At 50.8% G+C, this 22,483-nt stretch overlaps 1 protein-coding gene across 1 annotated transcript in view; it reads left to right on the plus strand.

Annotated features, from left to right (window-relative positions):
* Positions 1-22,483, plus strand: part of DGKD (diacylglycerol kinase delta) — a 92,271-nt gene that overhangs the window by 36,903 nt on the left and 32,885 nt on the right. The window lies entirely within an intron of this gene.

Here is a 22,483-nt window from a genome sequence, read left to right on the forward strand (position 1 = left end):
GGGGCTTGCTGTGGCCTTCGCTCCTCCTGTTGCAGTGACTGAGCAAGCATCTCCGGTCACAGGAGGGGCGTCTGGGAGAAGGCCTGTGGTCTGCCCGCAGAGCAGCTCCGGTGCTGAGCCCCCTTGCCTAGGGGAGGGCGGGCTGTGCTCAGCCCTCATGCGTTCTTTTCTACCTCTGTCGCCCGCCCTTGAGATTGAGAGGATAAAACTTCCTTCTGCTCTATTTGATTTGGGTTTGGTTGTGACTGACAGCTTCATTTTTGAGCATGAGCACTTCTGTATTCCTGTCTCTGCTTACGTTGTTCCAGATGGATCATGATTGGGTCTGTAGTGGACCTTGAGTCCCCAGGTGAGCATGTGTTGCCTGGCAGGGGTTTTTAGCTTATGTTCACGGATCCCCCCATTTCCTAATGGGTCTGTGAATATGACTGTATTTTATTACAGCTGGTTTCCATTGCAATCCTAAGTATTTCATTTTCTACATTTAGAGCCATCCTGGGAAGGGGTGTGCAGGCTTCACCAGGCTGCCCGAAGGTCTGTGGCCCCAAAAAAGATGTGTGAACTGAATGAGAGTTGTAGCCACATGTAAGAGCTACACGTGTAGAGAGCTGCTTCTGCAAAACACCGTTTTGGCATCTTGCATGACTCAGTCATGGCTGTTGGGACGGGGCTGTAGCAGGCTCCACGCCCGGCACCATCGCAGTGGGGCCCTGGCACGACCACGTCAGAGAAGCCAGCCGTACGGAGAGGGCAGTGCTGCCTCGTGCCTGCGTTAGAACTGCCTTTTCCCCAAGTGACAGAGTGGACGTATTTTATGGAACCCCGCCGTTTCATGAGGTGTGTGATGAAGGTGGCCTTCTTTGATAGTTGTCTGGTTTAGGGCACGCGGCCTCGCCTTTGTAAGGACCCGTTTTCTCATCTCTGAGCTGGGGCTGATACCGGCCCGCCGCCCCACAGGTCATTTCATTGGGTTTGCTGAGAGTGTCCCCCGGCTGCTTCCTTGTTTGTGCCCCCACTGCCACTCCTCGTGGGGCAGGAACAGGCCACCATGCCAGCACTTCAGCAGTAATTCTGTTTACAGGGACTCTGAAGGGTGTCAGATGCGGTCAGTTTTATAGGCATTGTGAAAAAGCAGCATCTGCAGCTGCAGAGTAGATACCTGGAAAGAGTTATTATCCTTAAGAGTTCTTAGGCTGTACTACTAAAAACAGGAAGAATAAAATGTAAAGAAAACTAAGTGTGATTAAAAATAATATGCCTTTGTTTAATTATCTTATATTTACATTTGGGTTTCCTTTTCATTATGTTCTTTCCTGTTTTTATCACTCTAAATAAAAAGGAAGCTATGTAACAGTTTAAGTAATATTTCCAGTTGTTCTGAGTCTTGCCTGCTTAGCACTCATGTTTGTTGAGTGAATAAAAGTTCCTTAGCAGGCCTGCGTAGGGTGCAGCCATGGCCCTGAGTCTCTCAGCTGTCTCCAGCAGATGTCAGCCTGCGGGGTGGTCAGGGCTGCTCCTTCAAGGGACCATGACCTTTACCAGATTGCAACATCAGTTTTCCCTCTCAGCTTGTTTGTAGCTCAGATATTTCCTGGGCAAAATCCTCATGCTGGTCACTTTGGCTCGGAGAGAGGAAAAGCTATATATTGTAATTGGCGAATCTACTTGCGTGGAAAAACTTCCCAGTTTCTGTGCCTGGTGGCCTGGCTCTGGGATTGGGGGGAGCCAGGCTCATGGACTGGGCTATCCCGTAACTCCTCTGAGGCCAGAAGCCCTGCCAGACGGGAAGCCCCACACGAGGACGGCAGAACCTGCCGCCTGGGCTCCCTGCCACGGGCGAGTCTACCCGGTTCCTGGTCACACGCAGGGCTCCGGGAGCATCTGCCCCCACATCCTGGCTGTGCCAGTGGTCCCCGGGGGGATCTCGGTCCTTAACACCTGTGGCTCCTCCTTCCCACTGGCACGGTGGGGCAGTACTGCCTTGTACATGGTGGCGGGGCAAGCACTTGGCACGTAGTAGGTGCTCAGTGAATCCAGTGCTATGCTTGTCAGTGGACTGTGGAGCAGGACTGGAAGGGCCGCTGCAGAAGGAAGTTAACCCAGTGAATTCCATGCATTGTAATCCACTTTGTTCCCAGTTTCAAGAAGCAGGAAGAAGCGGGCACTGAGCCCAGTCGGTGGTGGTGTGTTTGCCAAGTGTGGGGTTTTGCTGAGGGCAGCACCTGCTTCTGTGGCACAGATGGTGCGAGGAGCCAGCGCTTGGGGTTCTGTTCTCACAGTTGTTCCAAGCAGGCAGGGAGGACGCGGTCTCCTGCCGGCAGCCGGCTGGTGAGCGGGTCGGGGGGCAGACGTGGGGTCTGCTCAGTAGTTGCAGAGTGGGCGTGGGAGAGGGTGCCGCTGCGTGTCTGGGCCGGGGTTCTTCGCGAGAAGGGAGGGTTGGGGAGTCCAAGCCGTTTTTACAGTGCTTTGGGGGCTGTGCGTGTTACATGTTTGTGCATATGTGTGTATGTGTGCATTAACTGTTACAGCCTCTGATTGTCTTTGTTTACAGCTGAGAGAAAACAAACCCTCACCAAAGGACAGTTGGAAGATTATAGTTTGGTGCTTCTGTGCAGTAATGAGTCTTTGAGAAAAGACATAGGGGCGAAAGTACGTGGGTTTGATTGAATTTTTTCTTCGGGTGTCTAGGAAATGAATCATTTTAGTCATTCTTGACCCAGTGTTCTTTGATAAACGCGCCAGGGCTGTGATTGAGCCAAATTGTGTGTCTGTTTTTTTCCTTGAAAGTTGGGAAAACGGCATCATTCTGTCCGAGAATGAGCTGGTGTTTCAGAGTATATAGAGTGGAGGGGTCTTTTTAATTCCTTGAAACAGTTTATTAATTTTAAATAATTCCCTGCTCTATGGTGGGGAGGCTGTACTACTATTTATTGACTCAGTAATCCCTCCCTTTCACAACTCAAAAATGAAACGTGTGATCCCCCCTGACTCTTTTTCCCCAAACGTGGGGGTGGGGAATGACCATAGGAGCAGTTGTACCAGTTCTGTACAGGCTGTTAGCTAACCCTCCAGACCTCAGCGTGGAGGTGCTCAGGTAAGGCCAGGGCACCCTACTAGGAGCCACTCCGCGGCCGCTGCCAGGCACCCACCCCATCCCTGCTGGACGTGTAAGAAAAGCTGGGTAGCGTTGGGGGGCCATCATCTCTGCCGCCTGCCCTGGCTGTAGAGGTCTGAAGGCTGTGGATCAGTCATTAGACATTTGGGAAGTGGGCGTGGCAGGGGCCCCCACCCCTTCTGTGGAAGGGCTGAGGGTCACTGACCTTGAGGCAGGAGCCCTGGCCTCCGCCCTGCCCCTGCCACTGAAAACTAGGACCACTTCCTTGTCTGGAAAACAGGGGACCCGGCATAGCTCCTGGAGGCTGTTGCCAGCTTGGGCTCTGTCGTCGGGGGAGTGAACTTTATGGTTTGCTTTATCAAGAAATAATCACACCAAGGGGTAGATAGGGTATTTGTTGTTCCCAAAGCCCGCGTGCTGGTTTGTCCAGGGCACTGCCAGTTCCCACACCCTGTGGTAGATGAGTTAACACCCATTAATGATTCTTAGCGCCCACTTTGACTTGTAGAAGTTTCCTGGCTTGGGTGATAAATTATACAGTGACTTTAGTCATTCAGAGAAAGGTGCAGTCTGTCTGTTAAGGAATATTCCAGTGCACTTAGATATGTCAACATTAAAAATATTTTTATGACTCAGTTGAGGTGTTATTGCTGTACAGTGAACTGCCCTATTTAAAGCATACAGCTTGATGAATTCACACACACACACACACACAGACACACACACACTTATTGAAACTGTCACTGCAGTCAGGATAACAAACAGTTCAGTCTCCTGACAGTTTCCCTGTGATCTATCCCCGTCTACATCCCTGCCCCCCATCACAAATGTTTCTATTTTTGTAGATTAGTTCGCATTTTTAAGAATTCTGTGTACATTGAATAATGATAGTGTGCCTTTCTTTTCTTTCTTCCTCTTCTTTTTTTAAAAAATACATGTCTGGCTGCTTTGGCTCAGAATAGTGATTTAGAAATTTTCCGTGTCAGGTGTATCAGTAATATGTTCCTTTTCCACAATTTGTTAATCCATGTACCTGTAGGTGGGCGTTTGAGCTCTTTCTAGTGTAGAGCTATTGCAGATGAAGCTGCCGTGAACATTCATACACAGGCCTTTGTGTGGACGAATGTTTTCATTTCCCTTGGGCAAATAGTGGGTTGGACAAAAAGTCCATCTAGTTTTTTCCATAAAATAAAAGACACGTTTTTCATTTTCACCAATAACTTTATTGATTTGGATATTTTGAGTATGTCGTCTGTCACCCATGTGGTATAATGCTGATTGTTCTCAATGTCTTGATGTGATTGCTATCAACTTCAGCTGGTCTACCTGACCACGGAGCATCGTCCAGCGAGAAACCTCCAGCACGAAACCTCACAGACCCCTTCTGACATGTTCCATCAGTCACGGCACCTTCTCCACACGTGGCACAGATCTTTTCTTGTGTTTCAGGTGCACTTTTACCTTTCTTGAAATAATAAAGCACGCTGAAAATGTTGCTTATTTTCTTCCATCTTCAATATTAAAATGTAACAAAAATTCACCAATTTTGATATATTTTTAAAATGCACACTCATATGACAGCTGTCACAATACAATCGAACAAAATTGTTTCGAATGAAGTTAAAGACAGTGAAGCGCTACTAGAGCCATCTTATGGAAAAAAACCAAATGAACTTTTTGGCCAACCCAATACCTAATAGCAGAGTTGCTGGGTCATAGAGTAGGTGTATGTTTAATTTTCTGAGAAACTGCTCAACTGTTTCCCAAAGTCCTTGGAGCTTAACCTCCCCACCAGCAGTGGGAAGGAGTTCTTCCGGTGCTCCACATCCTCTCTAGCACTTGGTGTGGTCAGGCTTTTTACTTTACAAGACCTCATGGATGTGTAGTGGCATCTCGTTGTGATTTTAATTTCCGTTTTCATGATGACAGGTGATGTCAGCATCTTTTCATGTGCTTGTTGGCCATGTGTGTGTGTGTCCCCTTTTGTGAAGTGTATGGTAGAATCATTTGCCCGTTTTTCTATTGAATGGTCTCATTGTTGAGTTGTAAGAGTTCTTCACACATTCTGGATATATGTCCTTTGTATGACAAACGTGTTGCAAATGTTTTTCCCAGGCTGTGGCTTGCCTTTTTTAAATGGCATCTTTAGAAGAGCAGTCTCTCTTTTTGGTGAAATCGAATTTATAATTTCTTTCTTTTATGGTTCATGTTTCTTGTGTTCTATCCAAGAAACCTTTCTCTACCTCAGCTTCCTCTAGAAGTTTTTTAGTTTTAGGTTTTACAGTTAGGATTATGATTGATGAATCGTTAATTTTTGTGTAATGTGAGGTAAGAGTTGATACCCATTTTTTCCATATGACGTTCAATTTTTTCAGCATCATTTGTTGAAGAGACTTTCCTCTCCCCATTGAATTATGTTGCTACCTTTGTCACAAATCAGTCGGCTGTATATTTGTGAGTCTGTTTCCGTCCTCTCTTCTGTTTGTTGATCTCTATGTTGACCCTGACCCTAGTACCACACTTTCTTGATTGCTGTGAACGACTTTACACTACGTGTTCAAATCCCTCAGGACAAGTCCTCTAACTCTCTTTTTAAATGTTGCTCTTTCTTAAGCTTGATTCGGTTGTTCTGTCCTTTGCATTTTCATGTGACTTAAAATTCACCTGTCAATTTCTACAAAAACAACGCTTCCTGGAATCTTGGTTGAGATTGCATTGAATCTATAAATCGGTCTGTGGAGAATTGATATCTTAATAAAATTGAGTTTTCCCATAAACACAATATATGATATATTTCTGTATTTATTTGGCTCTTTTAAAATTTCTCTCTGCGAAATTTTGTAGTTTTCAGTGTCGATGTCCTTAATGTCTTCTTAAAGATTTGTTCCTATGTAGTTTATTTTTTTGTTTCTGTTAAATGAAATTAAAAAAATTGTTTTCCAGGTATTTACTGCAAACATATATAAGAATATGATGGCTTTTTTTTACCTTGGAAAATAATGTGTTAGTTGTAGTAGGAATTTCTACATAGACAGTCATAGCATATCCAAGTAGGGACAGCTTTACCTCTCTCTGACCCAAATGCCTTTTCTTTCTTTTTTTGCCTCGTTGCTAGGACTGCGAGTACGATGTTGGACAGAGGTGGGGAAAGCAGCAATCTTTTCCTTTCTTCCATTCTTAATAGGAAACAATTCAGCTTTTCAGTGGTAGGTACTGTTAGTTGTAGGCTTTTTATAGGTACTATCTTATCAGTTTGAGCATTTTCTTGTTTGCTGAGAATTTTTACTATGAATATGTGTTGAATTTTGTCAAACACTTTTTTGCATGTTTTGAAGTGATCATGTTTTTTTCTCCTTTATTTTTTTAAGAGGGCAAATTAAGTTGGTTGATTTTTACATGTTAAACCAACCTTGCCTCCCTGAGACAAACTATTTTCTTATAATGTCTTATTCTTTCATTTGTTATTGGATTCAGTTTGCTGTTATCTTGTTAAGGATTTTTGCATCTACATCCATGAAAGATATTGATCTTCGATCTTCTGTCTTTCTGTTGTCTTTATCAGGTTTTGGTGCTTAGGTTAAGCTGGCTTTATAAAACATACAAGCCAGCGTTATAAGTGAGGGTAATTGTTCTGATAAAGTTTGGTGTTATTTCTTTGTCAAATTTTTGCTAGAATTTACCAGTAGAACTGATTGAGTGTGGAGTTTTTTGAGGGGGAGAAGGTTTTTGACAGTACCTTTGAAAAATGTTCATTTCTAATGTCTATACAGACATTTTATGCACCGATTTCTGTTTGTTGGAGGAAGGGATGTCCTGGGGCTCCTCGACTCTCCCACATGCCAGCGCCCCAGGCTGTGCCTGGCAGAGCAGGCGTTCTGTGAGTGTTTGGGGAGTTAATTGCTCTGTTGTTGCTGTGTCTCTATCCCTTGGCATCTCTGGGAAGCTTTTCTGTCTCCAGCCACATGGGGCTGTCATAGCTGGGCCATGACAAAGGGAGGTGGCTTCTAAGTCAGGCCAGCTGGCCCTAGCTGACCGCATGTCATGCCTCCCATTGTGGCTGTTCACGTATCTGGTGATTTGTCCACAGCCCTGGGAGACAGACCCTCTGGGTCAGGGCTTGCCAAGAAAAAGTAAATTATAACCTTTTTCTGTTTTAGTTTTTTAAAATGTTAAATCCTGTGGTTGGAATGACTTCTTATTTTTATTTATTTATTTATAATCTTTTTTTTTTTAATTTTATTTTTTGGTTTTTCAATTACAGTTGTCCCATTTTTTCCCCATTGCTCCCCCCCCCAATCATATCCCTCCCCGTTCTCCATGTCCATGAGTCATTTATACACATTCCTTGACTAAACCCTTCCCTTACTTATCCCCCTTCTCTCCCTTCCCGCTCCCCCCTATATTTTTGAAATATAGTTGAAATACCAGAGGAATACAGGGAGCTTGGTCAGAGGAAAGGGGTAGACTGTCTGAAGCTTGGAAGGGGTTACAGATGAGAAGGGTTAGCCTTCCTGAAAGGTGGTGACCTTGACTGTGACCTACCCACCCGTCTGGGAATGTACCTGGGGTCCCCTTTCCTGGATCACTTACAAATAAATGACAGCCCCTGACTGAGGACATCAGATGGAGGACAGGCTGATTACTGTAGAAAATATAGAAAATACAGAAAATGAGAGGAAAGGAAAAAAACCACTCAATTTCATCCTGGGAAGGGTCAGCTTCCAGTTTTCCAGGCTGCATGTCCTGCCCTTTCTATCAGCAACCCCCCCCCCCCCCCGCCCCATCCTGCCATCCTTGGGTACGCAGCGCTGTAATATAAACAGGCCCTTTTGCAAACTGCTTGTAGACCTTGTTTTTCCCCTTTGTTGGTTTGTCTGTTTTCTGGCTGCACAGCATGCTACTTGGTAGCTAGTCAGCGGTTTACTTAGCTCATCAATAAAGGCATGCACCAGATTTGGTCCCAAGGGTGTTTGCCACCCGGGGAGTCAGCAGATGCAGGTGTTCTTACCTTGGGCCACTTGCTCTGGGGATCTCTCACTGCCTGATCAACTTGACCTTCAGTGGTCAGTGAAGTGCTTGGCCGACCTTGGGCTGCAGAGGTTGCTTATGAAGCCCTCCCTTCCCTTCCCCTCCCCTCATACTTGTTACTGTAGATGCTCTTGGGTGTCAGCAGATGGAACATCAGGCCATCCCAGAGAAGAACGGATACATGACGGTAGCGTGGTGGTGGCCAGATTTAAGAATGCCAGAGCGTTTCCTCTGCCCCTCCTCCATCGCCATGACCCGCTGCCAGGGTACTTAGAGTTAGACTTCGTGATCGCTGGGATGATACTAGTTTGAGCTAATGCCTGGAGCTCATTGTTTCCTCTGTGCAGTAGCCAAGAGGGAGATGCACTTAGTCCTTTTTGCCGTGGTGTGTTTCTCTAACAGAAAGAACACCGACCCAGCTGCGATCACGAGCAGGAGGAGGCCGGCCAAGCGGGAGCCCAGCTCTGGGCCAGAGCCTTCGGGCTGGGCCTTGGAATTGCTTATCGTGCCTTAGATCTTTGTGCGTTTTGCACAGAACTCCGTAACTCAGTGGCAGCACCTCTCACCCTTCAGGCTCCTCCCCCTTTTTAAAAGGAAAAATTCTAGATTTACTGTAGCATTTCCTTATGTACTATGTTTTCATTAGGATTGCTGTTGTTTTTTAATGCTTGGTTATAAAGTTGTGTAGGTTTTGAGTGGTCTGCCCCAGGTCATCCTTTCCCATGAGACTTATAATTTTTATTGTGTCCTTTTATAGAATGTGGAGGTTTGCCACATTGCATTATGGCAAAACACTTGTAAAGTTTTACCCCTGCTTTTTTAATATATTCATTTGAGCAAGTACCGTAGCCCAGACAAACAAAAAACTCTCAAAGGCCTGAGACCCTAGCTGTGAACACTTGTTACAGAGCCTTGTGTGCTCAGGCACCGTGGGATAAGGGGCGGGGAAGGGAGACTGGCCACAGAGGACTTTGGCTCCGGGAGGTGTTTGGGGCTGGCAACTGGGTGGGGGGCGTGGAGGTGGGGAGCCTCTGCTACTGGCTCGTCCAGGGTTGCTGCTCAGCATCCTACAGTGTTGTGGGGGACAGCAAAGAATTATTTTGCCCCAAATGTCAATAGTGCCAAGGTTAAAAATCCCTGGTACGGACAAATAGTGTTTTAGGCGTCTGCTATGAGTATCAGTACATACACTTTAGTTTTACAAACAGTGGGGTCAGTGGTACCCATCCTAATTTGTAACCTGCTTTATAACTTACCACATTATGAACATCTGTGTCCATAAATAGCCGATCTTACCATCCTTTTCAGAGTTGGCTGTAAGGTATACTGTGTTATGATCAAGTCATAATTTATTTCACCGTTCACCAGCTTTTGGGGACTGAGGTTATGTCTAGCGTTCCGCTTTTGGGTTTGTTTGTTTGTACTTTGCCTTCTTTGTGCCTGGTTCCTGTTTCCCACCTGCTGTTGGGAAAATCCCTTCTGGGCACCACCTCCACACCTGGCGCCCTTCCTGGGGGTGGTGTCCGCTGCAGGGGCAGGGGTCTCTCCGTCTGCACCACCTGTGCCCTGATCTGTCTCTAAGGTTTCCCACACATTGAACACATTGCAAAGCTTCATGGATGAAGCACTGTTGAAATGCTGAATAGGTGAAGAACTTCAAATATGTTTTCCATGATTCAGTTTTGAGTATTACTTTTGGCTTCATTTTAGTTTTTGTTCCTTTTTAAAAGTCTGTCTTTTGATAGAGTACGTGTGATTTTAACCTCTGACCCAGTTGGCTTTGCTCCCTGCCTGGGCGTCCTGCATTCCCAGCGGCTGGTGTCCTCAGGAGGGCTGGGAGGTGGGGCAGAGCCGGGCGGAGGGTGCCCCGAGTCGGTCAGCAGCTGTGGTGGTGGCCCCCTGCGCCCTTTGTCCCCAACGCTGCCCTGAGGCGAGGTGTGGGTTCAGGGCGGGGTGTCGCATCTGCACCCGTGCCTGGCTCTCTCTGGGGCTGCGCAGGGCCCTGCAGGGTTTGTTTGCCTGTGTCTATTTTTGTGTTCTGCGCGGCTCTCCCTGAGGAAGCGCGTCGTCCCCGCACACCCAGCTGTTTTCAATTGTCTGGGTCTCTGGGGCCTTCAAGGTAGGGGTTTGTTCAGCGTTTCGGGCAGCATCCGAACGGCAGGATGTGAGTAACAGGAAGTGACAGAAACTACCGAGCGTGCCAGATGCTGATGCTCGGCCACCTCTCCAAGCCCTGCCGGCAGGGAGCTATATTTGGGAGAGTGTTTCCAGGTTCCTGATCCTGTCCCAGCACTGTCCCCGTCTGCTCTTGGTCAGTGGCTGACCTGTGCGGGGCGGATTTGTCACTTTGGTGTCTGCGGTCTGTTTCGGTGGTCCGCAGATTCTTGTCCATCGATTTTAAAGCTCAGTTGTTTTTGCTGGACCATCCCAATCTGATCCATTTTGAGCAATTGGACAATGTTCTGAAAGAGCGGAGGGCAGCAGGTAAGAGCTCCAGGTGGTGGTAGGTCGCGTGGGAAGCTCTCTGGGAGAGAAGTTTAACTGTAGGGAGAAACGAGGTGAGTGGAAAGAATTGTAGGTTATCGGGTGCATCTCTAGAGGGTTGACTTTTGTGTTTCTTACACGTGGAAGGCTGGGATTTTTAAAGCCATCTGCTTGGCATATGACTTCACCCACATGCTCGAAACATTCTTTAGTCTCTACCTGGCCGGACAGAAACTTGCAGGCCAGGTAAGCTTCTCCGTGATGAATTTCTGTGGTCTGAGCTGTGTCACAGGAGAAGTTTCACCCCAGACCCTCAGAACCAGCACTGTGGAGCCTGGAAGGCACCTGCCCGGGTGGGGTGCTTGCCCCTGGCTCATACTGCTGTAGATGTGGGCGACCTGCCTCCAGGAGAGCTGGGCGGTGCTCTAGGCAGGCGCTGACCGGACAGGTGCTCCTGGGGGCTGCTCGGTGTCCCCTGAGCCCCGATGTCTGCTGTGACTCTGTCCCCCAACCGGGGGGCAGCCATTTGCTCTCATATGTCGTCTCATGTGCCCTGACCCGCGCTGGGCCCGGAGGACAGCAGGTGACAGCTCCTGTTGCTGGCAGCAATACAGCCTGTCGCCCTCGCCCTCGGAGTGACCCGAGGGGCAGGCACTGGTACCCATTTTGCAGGTTAAGAAGCTGAGGCCTAGAGAGACTAGGCATTTGCACCAGCGGCTCAGGCTGTTGTCACCGTTGTGCAGTGCCGCCCCCTGTGCCACACGCCAGGAACCCTCACTGTCTCGCCGAGCTGGCTTGTCCTTTGAGCCGTGCAGCACGAATCTCCGTGTGCTTTGAGGATCCTCAGAAAGGAAGTTTCGGAGGTTCGACGTCAGCTTCCAGGGCTGCCACCCTAGTGCTGCACGGACGAGGGGCCGTGTTGGGAGAGAAGGTTGGTTTGCTGGCCTCTGAAAGCTTCCTCTGAGCAGTCCCACCGGTACCGGCCTCTTCCTCCTCTTGTGAAGCATCCCCCTTCTGTCCCCACACTCAGCCAGCTCTTTAGGGTGAAGGAATGCGCTCCAGGGTGACAGGTTTGGGAGGCAAATCAGGCACGGTTGTGTCAGTGGAGCCGGGGCGCTCAGCGGCGACTGGAGGGCCGGGAGGGCGGTGCTGTGTGTGTGGGGGGGTGCACGGTGGGAGGCCCGGCTCCGCTCTGAGGCTCCGTGGGCCAGCAGCCTCCGTCTGCAGGCATGGCCTCAGGCTGACCCATCGCCCTTCCAAGGCTGACCTCTGCAGGGGAGGCAGCCTGTAACTTTATATAGTACAGTGAACTGTGTGCTATGTCTGTGTGCGTATACATGTATAAATACAATAAACTACAAATACAAGACATACCGTGTGTGTCTCCAGCTCTGGCTTGGGTATTTGAGCATATTTTTGTGCCAAAACGCTTAAAATTTAATGTACTTATTTTTTTATCCTCACCTGGGGACTTTTTTTTTTTTCCATTGCTTTCAGAGTGAGGTGGTGGGTGACTGGGGGAAGGGAGGGAGAGAGAGAATATGCTAATGAATCATCAGTGTGAGAGAGAAATGTGTCACTCCCACCAGAGACCTAACCTGTGGTCATGCCCTGACCGGGGGTCAAACCCGTGACCCTTCAGTCTACGGGATGATGTTCCAACTAACTGAGCCACACCAGCCATGGCTAAGACATTTAAAATTTTAAACACCATTAAATATTTCAGGCATTCAAAAACTAACATAATGAAGAGCTGTGTACACTTCCCAGCGAGAAAGAAACATTCTGAGTATGCTTAGAGCCCCGTTTTCCCTTCCCTACCCTCCTGCCCCTCTCTGCCCAGTGGTCGCCCCTGTGCTGAGTTTGGTGTTTATTATTTGATTGCATGTTTTTAATACTTTCTTTACTCATACATAGGTATAAACAATATGTAGTATTATTTAGCCAGTTTAAAAATTTTTGAATAAACGGTACAACCTTTTTCACCCAGCCTTATGTTTCTGAGATTTACCCATTTGGCTGTATCTGCCTTTCCTTAAGTGGTTCAAGGTTTAAAATAACTGATTCTTGATTCCTAGAAGAAATCGGAATTTCTGGGGAGTGGGGAGTGGGATGTGAAGCTCAGGACGTTTTGTAAGTGTCACCCAATGGAGAAGCACAGCGCTCAGCGGGTAGTTTCTGTGACTTCTACATGAAGTGCACCGCTGTCGACGCTCGTTTTCCCCGGCTTCACCACTGTACACAGTGCCACCACGGTCACATGGGGACATGGGCACGGGCTGTTTTGGAGTGCGTTTCTGAGTGTACACTTGCCAGGTGTACACGGCTTCAGCTGGACGAGGTAGTCAGATTGCTCCCCAAACCTGACTTTAAAGACCGCCTGCAGCAGCGGTAACTCAGGGGTGGTCTCGTGCCCTGTGTTCCTGCAGCCAAGCTGATGGCGGCGTGAGTGGGGCCCTCATGGGTGAGACGAGACGCTTGGACGGGGGCCTTGGCCGGTGTGGCTTGGTGGGTCAGAGCACAGTCCCCTCCACTGAGAGGCTGCCTGGTCGATTCCTAGTCAGGGCACATACATGAGCTGCCGTGCTGATCCCCGGACGGCAGGCAGCCAGCCGATCTCTCTCTCTCTCTCTCTGCCCCTGCCCCCCACTCCCTGCTCTAAAACACATTAGTGAACGTGTCCTCAAATGAAAATTTAAAAGAAAAAGACATTGGACTTGGGCACGATTCTGATAGAACCCTCAGCCTCGAAATGCAGCTGCTGATCCCACCCCCACTGCAGGGCCTGTTCCCAGCCTCCCCGTCCCCAGGACGGTGGCCCCTCCTTCAGCTGTTTGGGGGGCCTTGTTTACCCCTCTTTCTCCCAGCCCACCCGGCCATCCAGTCCGTGAGTCAGGAGTCCCCGCTGCCCTCGGGATGCTCAGCAGTGCACCCTCATTTCGTCTCTCCATGGGGCCCCTGAGCTCCCTCCCTGGGGGTTTCCTGACTTCTGTCCTGGCCCCTGCCCTCAGTTTTCAAGAAAGCGACCAGATTGGGTGTTGTTAAAGCTAAGTCAGACATCAGCCTTCCGCTCAAAGCTCCACCGCGCCCATTCCACTCGGAGTGGAAGCCCGGGTTCCCGTGGGCGCCGCAGGGCGCTCGGGGCCCCTGGCTGCTCCGGGCTCGCCCCTGCCGCAGGCCCCTGCCCGGCTGGCTCTTGCCTGCCCAGTCCTTCCAGCCTTTCCCAGGGAGGCCTACCTCAGCCCCCCTCCTTTTTCTGATCCGTTTTCCACCGACTTACTACCAGCTCCTACTCTCCACACTATGTAATTTACTTCCTTATTATGTTATTTATTTCCTGTCTGTGTTTGAGTGGGATCTTGTCTGTCTGTTTAAGTGGGTTTTCTTCTGAGAAGAAGGGGAGACTTTGGAGCCTGAAGGTGAGGGCTGAGTGTGGGAGAGGAGGTGAAGCTGAGGGTACAGTCTTCAGCCGGGGTGGGGGTGGGGGGATCAGCCTGAGGATGTGTCTAGCTGTGTGAGCATGACCCCCTCAGGGGTCTGCTGGGTGGGCAGTGGGATCTGTGGGCCTGGAGCTGGGGGCGCCGCTTGTCTTGGTGGCGGTTCTGGGTGCCCCCAGAGCGCCCTGGCTGTTGAAGGGGTGCTCAGGCCCACCCACCGAGGAGGCGCAGTGCCGTGCGGGCCGGACCCGGGGCTCCCAGCTGCCGTGGAGCACAGCACTGCCGGTTTCTCGGGCGCTGTTGTGTGGGGAGGCGAGTGCCGCCGCCTCCGGGCTCTGTCCTGTGCCAGCTGGGCCCCAGCCACGTGTCGCGGGGGGCCGCACCGGGCCTGTGCCGTGCACCTGGCTCAGGCGTACGGGGAGGATCTGGTTCCTTTAAGGGCGTGTGCCAAAGGCACGTCGCCCGCTGCGTCCTTGGCCAGTCAGAGCTTCCGTGAGCTCGCACTGCCTGTTTAATGAGATAAGATTGCACTTTCAGTCTGTGCTGAGACCACAGACGCCCTTGTTCTTAAGAAACCCAGCGTTGTTCTGGAATTACTCCCAGTTTTCCCCATTTAAACATTAGATATTGGGAAATGCTGTTTGTTGATGTGGTTCCTTATTTTTAATCAGACCTGTTACTTGGAGAGCAGTGTAGATTTATGCAGAATTAAAATAACACAGAGACCTTTGTGTCTGTGACTCAGTGTCCCACAGTGGAAACGTCCTGCAGAAGTGCAGGACAGCGTCGCAGCCAGGATGCTGACACAGGCAGAGCTGAGACCCAGACGTTTCCATCTGCACCAGGGTCCTCCAGTCTCCTTGTATAGCCACGCCCAGTCCCCTCCCAGGCCCTCGCAACTGCTCATCTGTCCCTGCCGTGAGTCTGTCCTCTCAGGAGTGTTCACAGGGTCACACTTCTGTAACCTTTGGGGATCTGCACTTCTCACGCGGTCTGACTGCCCAGAGGGCCCTCGGGGGGCGGGTGTGTGTGTGTGTGTGTGTGTGTGTGTGTGTGTGACTTCTCTTTACTGCTGAATAGTATTCCAGGGACTGGGCGTGCCACGTGTGTTTAATCATCTGCCACTGAAGGACACCTGGGTTGTTTCCAGTTTGGGGTGATTATGAATGAAGCTGCTATAAACATACATGGGCAGGTTTTTGTGTGAACCTGTCTTCATTTCTTTGGGATAAATGCCCAAGTGTGTAATTGCTGGCTTGTTTCGTAGTTGCATGTTTGGTTTTTTAAAAAATTGCCAGACTCTTTGCAGAGTGGCTGGGCCATTTTACATTCTTGCCAGTGATGTGAGCCAGCTTCTCCACGTGCTCTTTTTATTTTAAGCATCTAGTAGTAGGTGTACAGTAATATCGCATTGTGATTTTATTTCAGTCAGCATTCCCTAACGGCTAATTATGTTGAATATCTTTCTTGGGCTAATTTGCCTCAGTACATCCTCTGACGCCACAGGGGTGTGGCCAGCAGGGATGACCGTCTCCACTTGGTCTGCTGTGGACACCACCCGGGGTGCTGGAGGTCCTGGCTACCGTCTGGCAGGGTGGGCGTGGGGTCTGGCTGGAGGGGCGCCGTTATTGGCTGCTGTACCACTGTTGATTTCTGTCTTGCTAGCCTGCCCCTTTCCAGGTCCCGTGGCTAGAGAGAGCGGGTTTTGGGAGGGTTTTAAATTTTTTTCTGTGTCCATTGGTGTTTCTGGTTGTGGCTTCTTCAGCTCTACATCTGGGGTGTCTGGGGCAAACAGAGAGCCCCGGGAACTCAGCACTGGGTCACTCCTTGGCCCCAAGGCCCTAGTCTGTCCTTCTTCCCCTCTGAACCCCCCATCTGCTCATGCTCGTCCCTGTCCAACGTCTAGGGTGCTTGTGGCGCTTAGCCCGAGGAGCACGGTGTGTCTAACCGTCTTCCCAGGAGCAGAAGTCTGCTAGTGACTTCTATAATGTTTTTGACCCATGAAATCTGATGAGTGTCTGAGCGGCTCCCAGTCCAGGCTGCACGTCTGCCCCTGCTCGGCGTGGCCCTGTCCCGTCTGAGGCCGTTTGGTTTGGCCGAGGCTGCAGCATGACAGAGTTTGCAGGATCTTGCTCTTCTGTCATTTAAGGCCTCATTTACAAACAGGGGCACATCCAAGTCCGTGGCCAGGAATCCCTGGACTGGAGGACATTGCTGATCTCTCTGACCTCTGGGGCCCTTGGGAAACCTGGCGCGAGTGGGAGGGGCAGCGGTCAGATGACTCAGTGCGGTGTCCACGTCGTCCTTGCACTCGCCCTCCCGGCTCGTGCTCCTGCCAGAGAGGAAGTGGCTCACGGGAGTGAGCCTAGGGGAGCTCGTCCTGAGCGCCTGTCCCTTCCCGACCTCCCGTCCCACGTTCCTGGCGTCATTCACGCAGCAGTCTTCCTGGAGTCCAGGTGGGGAGCAGCCGGGGGTTGGGGGCGGGGGAGGGGTCAGGAGCCTGGCCTGGAGCCCGCCTGCTGGCTGCCCGGCCCCCGACTGTTAGCTGTGGGACTTCGGGCAAGTCCTGTCGTGGGTCCGTTTCCTCTCTTGGTGTCTTAGGTTGCAGAGAAGATGAAACAAGCAAATACATGTAAACACCTAGAAGTTTCTCGGGACCACTAAGTGTCCCGCCGTGGTGGCCACCACCATCATCTGACACCCACCTGGTTGCTGTCCTGTCACCTCAGCGAGTGTCTCTGTGATTCAGGAGTCCAGCTTCTCGTCCGCTTCAGTATCACATCTGCATGTCTCCAGCGCGTCCCCTTTTCCTCCTTGATTTCTCAGAGATCGCTCTTCATGGCTTAATAACCGTCTTGGCTAATGCTTCCCAGGGCATTGGGAGGTAGTTGTCTGGCCTGGGTGTTAGAGATTCATTTGGGTGCCTGGGTACCTAGGTGTCCTCTTATGTTCCCTGGAAGGTCAGCTTTTCAAAGGAGGGAGGCAAAAGTTCTTCTTTCATATAAAACCTTTAAAGCTTTTTTTTTGGTCTTTAGCATATATTCTAAACGTAAGGCTTAAAAAACATTATTATTGAATAGATAATTCATGTAGATGGCACAGAACTCAAAAGGATAAAAAGGTATAAAGTAAAATTTATAGCCCCTCAGAGGTGACGAGTCTTACTTTCATCCCTGCACGCTGTCCCATGACTTGCTCTGAGCACTTAACCGTGTATCTTAGAGGGCGTTCCCTGTAAGTGCGTGAGGACCGAGTGGCCCCCGTTCCCTTCGCGGCTGCGTGGCATTCCACCACAGGAGTGCGCCGTGATTTACGCAGCCTGGTCAGGGTGTGAGCTGTTCCCAGCCTTCTGTCTTTCAGCGAGCGCTGCCAGTGTGAGCTGTACGTCACTCCCCGGGAGAGCTGTGTCTGGAGGATACACTCACAGCAGCACTGTTGCTAACACAGAGACGGGTATCTTAGGGTGTGCTAGGTTTCAGCCCGTGTTCTCCGTAGGAGTTGGATTAATTTATACCCCCAATAGACGGGAGTTACCAAACTATTGGTCTCTATATGGGAGAAAAAAAGGTGTCTCGTAATTTTATGGTTTATTTTTTATTTTTTAAATGTTTTATTGATTATGATGTTACAGTTGTCCCAACTTCTTTTCCCCCTGCTCCCCTCCACCCGGCGGCCCCCCTCCCTCCAGTTGTTGACCCCTTTTTAGTCCATGCCCATTATTTGTGCATATAGTTCTTCTCAACCTCTTCCTGTCTACTCCACTCCCTCCTTACTATGCTTCTTAGTTCCTGCACCATCTCCCTCCCTTCCCCCGCCCCCTCCCCACTGACCTCCCCCCAACATGTTCCTCGTGCCTATAGTTCTTCTTCCACTCTCGCTACCTACTTAGTCTGCCTTTGTTTTGATTCCCTAGCTTCTGTCGTTGGTTCTTGTGTTGCAGTTTTCATTTTAAGGTTCATAGTTTTGATCCTCCTTCCCCTAAACCAGTCCCTTTAACATCTCATATAACAGTGGTTTGGATCTGATGAACTCCTTCAGGTTTACTTTGTCCTGGAAGCACTTTCTCTGCCCTTCTATTCTGAATGACAGCTTCTCTGGATAGAGTAATTATGGTTGTAGGTTTTTGCTTTTCATTACTTTGAATATTTCTTGCCAGTCCCTTCTTGCCTGCAGGGTCTCCCTTGAGAAGTCAGCTGATAGTCTAATTGGGACCCCTTTGTACATGATTCTTTTCTTCTCTCTTGCTGCTTTTAAGATTCTCTCTTTATCTTTAACTTTTGACAATTTGATTATAATGTGTCTTGGTGTGGTTCTCCCTGGGTCCAGTTTTTCTGGAACTCTCTGTGCTTCCTGGACCTGTAAGTGTATTTCCTTCCCCAAGTTCGGGAAGTTCTGCTTCATTATGTTTTCACATAATTTTTCCATTTCTAGTTCTTCTTCGCGCTCTGGCAATCCTGTTATTCGAGTGTTCGGTGGCTTACAGCTGTCCCAGCGGTTTCTGGTCCTCCCCTCGCTCTCCTCGCTTCCTGTTTCCGCGCTGGCTGACTGTCCCTTCCCTGTGTTACGGTCTGTTGATTTGATCTTTATTTTATTTCCTCACCACTTGTCTCGGATGTGTTTTCGTTCGTGTCAGTGGGAGTGGCTTTCAGTCCCCCCTGTCCTGCCCCAAAGCTTCTGTGGATTCCGTAAGCCACCTGGTGACTACAGCTCAGAACTGAGCCCGACAGGTTTGCTGTTTGTCCGTCCGTCAGGCCCCGCGTCTGCTGCCTGGTGAGCGGCGTCCCGGACCTCGGCCGCCGTCCGCCGCATTCCGACAGCCTTGCGTTAGCTCTGCCTCCCGGGCCGGCCGTGGGGCGCGGGGCCCCGTGTGCTCGGCACTGCCCGGCCCTGCCCAGCGACGGCGGCGATCATCGGGGACCTTTCTCGCTGCGCTGTGGCGCTTTGTGTGGGGGCGGGGGTCCAAGGTGGGTTCCCGCCGTTGCTTGCCCTGCGGGCGTCGCTGTCCGAGGCAGTGGGGGGCCGCCTGCCCCGGCGCTGGGGTCGCGCGCTGCTCCCCTGGCGCCTCCCGCGGCCCCGCCGCTGTGCCCGCCGCTGCGCGGACAGGACCGCGGGTTCTCGCCCCCCAGCCGTCCGGTGGGCACCGCCGGGTCACAGCCCCACGCGCTGGGCGGCCATGTCGCACCCCTTCTGGAACCATGTGAGAACTGCTTCCCCCGTTTCTCAGTTTCCCTCCCGCTCTGGTTCACGGTCTGGGCTGTGCTCTCTCGAGTTCGTGGGTTTCCATGTGGCGGGCCTGCTCATTCCTGCCCTGGGTGCTGGCCGGCCCGTCAGCCTTCGTGCTGTGACCCTACTTTCATTTGCATTTAGCTTTTAAGCTGATTTAGTTATGTGAGCTCTTTCTTACCTTACAAATCTGCTTGAAAAACATAGACCAAAAAATATTTTTTGGGTCTCCAAAGGCCTTTCTGTGTGAAGGCTTGATTTGGGGGCTAGTTCTAGCTTTTTCCATCATTCTTGGTTTCTAGGAGTTGCGGTATGGGCTGCAGCCCAAACAGAGGGACACTCTTATTCCTGAGAGCATCCCTCTGGACCCGGCCTTCTTTTTGCTTTGGTGAACTCGGTGAGCGGCCGCGAGGGAGTAACCCGGAGGTCTCCTCCGGCACCTGCTTCTCTCCCGGGTTCTGTCCTGGCACCTCTGCCTCCAAAATCAAGGGGCTGAATAGGGAGCCCTGTCCGAGACATCTCTCTTAGAAAGCCTCCTGCTTTCCTCCTGAGAAGCGCCCCCCACCCCAGTTTCACCTGTCTCCCCCTCGGGCCCAGGTGTGCAGGACGGCCACCCGGTTTCTCGGGGGCTTCCCCTGGGTTGGAAGGCTCTTGGGGAGCGCAGGGGGCTCAGGGGCGGAGAAGCTTTCCAAGGCGATAGACTCGTGCCCGGTCTGGGCGGCTGAGGAACATGGACTCCGCCTCGGGTGGCAGAGTACGATCAGAGGGAGGCAGAAACTGATTTTTATTTGGTAGGTGAGAGTCCTCTGGGACTGTTCTCAGGATCTGGGAGGTGGGCTCTTGGCGCCAGAACAGTCTCAGGAAAGAGCCTGAAGCAGCGCTGAGAGGGCCCGTGGGGAGCGCTTATAGGCCAGGCACTGTTCTCAGCACCTCCTGGGGTTCCTGCCCTAAACCCCCACCACGCTGGGATGGGGCATCCCCATTAGTAGTGGCCCCAGTCTTCAGATGGGCAAATGGAGGCCCAGGGAGGGGAGGCAGCTGCTCCAACTTGCACAGCTTCTCGGGGCTGCGGGCCCAGGGGCCTGTCCTGGGGCCTGTGTTGGGCCCTGGGCCTGGTTCTGTCCACATTGGTTCTGTTCAGTCTTATAACAGCCCTACAGGGAGCGTTTATCATCCCCCTTTCCCAAAAGGGAAATCAAGGGGGCCTACCCCTGTTCCCCAACCAGCCAGTGGCCAGGCGGGGTTCAGATCCGCGTCTCTGAGGCTTCCGGCAGGCACAAGTGCTCCTTAAAAGGGGTGCATACTAGGTTCTTAGACATTTATCTGTTGGTCGGTGTTTACATCCTGTAAATAACTGCACAGATTGAGGAAATGACATTCATTGTTTGTTGCATTAACTCACCACCTTTATATCTATGTTTTGCCTGTAACTTGCTGCCCGTGGTGCCCAGTGCCCACAGCGCAGTTCCATGAACCCCTCCTTCCTTCGGCACGTGGAAGACGGAGGGCCCGGAAGCTTCGTCAGCTGAGTCCTGGAATTAGGTGGGCCCTTTGTCGTGTACAGGTTGTCGTGGGAGTTGTAGAACAAGCCTTAAAATAGAACAGGATGTGAAAAATCCCATTGTTCTCTTCTGTAAATATCATATTGCATAACTCCTAATGTAATCCCCAAGTTAGGCAAAATAAAGTATAAAGTATAGTGTCTTTCTGAAACTATTTTGCTCATAAAAATGTTCAGAGATTAAAGTCACCCAGAATAATTAAAAAGAAGTGTTTGTTGCGATTTTATCCTGATGAAAAGACCTTAAGCACCGACCCCAGGCCATCATCTGTTGCCCAGCTCTCCCATGGCCTGCCCAGACACCCGCAAAGTGCCCATCAGCCCCATGCACTCGGCCACTTTGTCCTCATGGCACATGTGAGTGTCTGAAACACCTTGTTTGCCTGTCTCCCCAGGCAGAGTGAGTTCCGTGTGAGCAGGAGCCTTGGCCTGTCATGGTCTTGGAGCAGCGGGCGTCGGCTGGGCGGATGGGGCGTGTGTTCAGTGCTGGGATGCAGGCGATTCCTGGTTCTCTTGGGGCATCAGAGCGGCTCCCGCTGCCCACCTCGCTCTGGAGGGCGCGCACTTCTCTACTCTCCTGTTCCTGTCTTTCCGGCTCCCCTCACTGTAAGCTCTTGGCCTTTTTCTGCAGCCCTGCCTGGCCCCTACATGTAGTTATCCCTGGTACCCCTGTTATGGGAAAGAAGGAACAGAGCCGCGCGTTTGTGACCCAGTTCTAACCATCCCTTTCTGTGATTCAGCTCTGGGGGCGGTTTATGGAAGTCACAGAAGAGGCCATCTATAAAACACTGTTTTTATATTTTCTGAGCCAGAAATGAGGTCACCTTATCATTAAATTGGGTGTTCCTAAATTGGGTCTTCCTAATATCAGTTAAAGCTATAAGATGGGCAGAAATCCAGAAGTTAAGTAGCAAACTTCACTGGTGAGCCCCTGGGGAAGCCGCACGGTTCTGCACTGCTGGTGGGGATGCAGGACGGCACAGCCAGCAGCGGGAAACGCGGCAGCAGCCATAAAACGACCTGCCGTTTACTTGGCCTGCCGTCCTGGGCAGTCACCCCAGGCACGCTGGTCTGTGTAAAGGCTAGAGCGTCGCCACACCGTTTGATGTACCAAAGGCTTTTCAGCACCGTGACACCTGTTAACGGGACGGTTGACTAGATGGGGTGCTTCCATAGCGTGGGCACAGCGCAGCCGCGAGGAAGCACCAGGAGCCGCGCTGCCTGTTGCCAAGGCGGGAGGGCCGGGGCAGCGGCAGGACTCAGAGGTGGCAAGCGTGTCTGCGGGGTGCTCCTGCCACAAAAGGGGGAGTGTGAAATATACACGTATTTGCAGACTTCTTAAAAATGGAAGGCTGATCTGTAGTTGTATTTATTTGGGAGGCTACCTTTTGGAGGAGGGAGGGGGCCAGGATGGAGGGGACAGATACAGAGCCAGACTTCTGCATGGACCTTTACTTTGTAGATTTGACTTTGGAATCATGTAGGTATTTTACATCATTATCAAACAAAGTTAAGTAAAAGGTGATAACTTAAGAATTTTGCCCTGGCTGCTGTGGCTCAGTGGATTGAGCGTCGGCCTGCGAGCCAAGTGTTGCTGGTTCGATTCCCAGTCAGGGCACATGACTCGGTTGCACG

This window comes from Furipterus horrens, unplaced genomic scaffold, assembly GCF_987537825.1.
Source record: "Furipterus horrens unplaced genomic scaffold, mFurHor1.1.pri manual_scaffold_1, whole genome shotgun sequence".
Lineage (NCBI taxonomy): Eukaryota > Metazoa > Chordata > Mammalia > Chiroptera > Furipteridae > Furipterus > Furipterus horrens.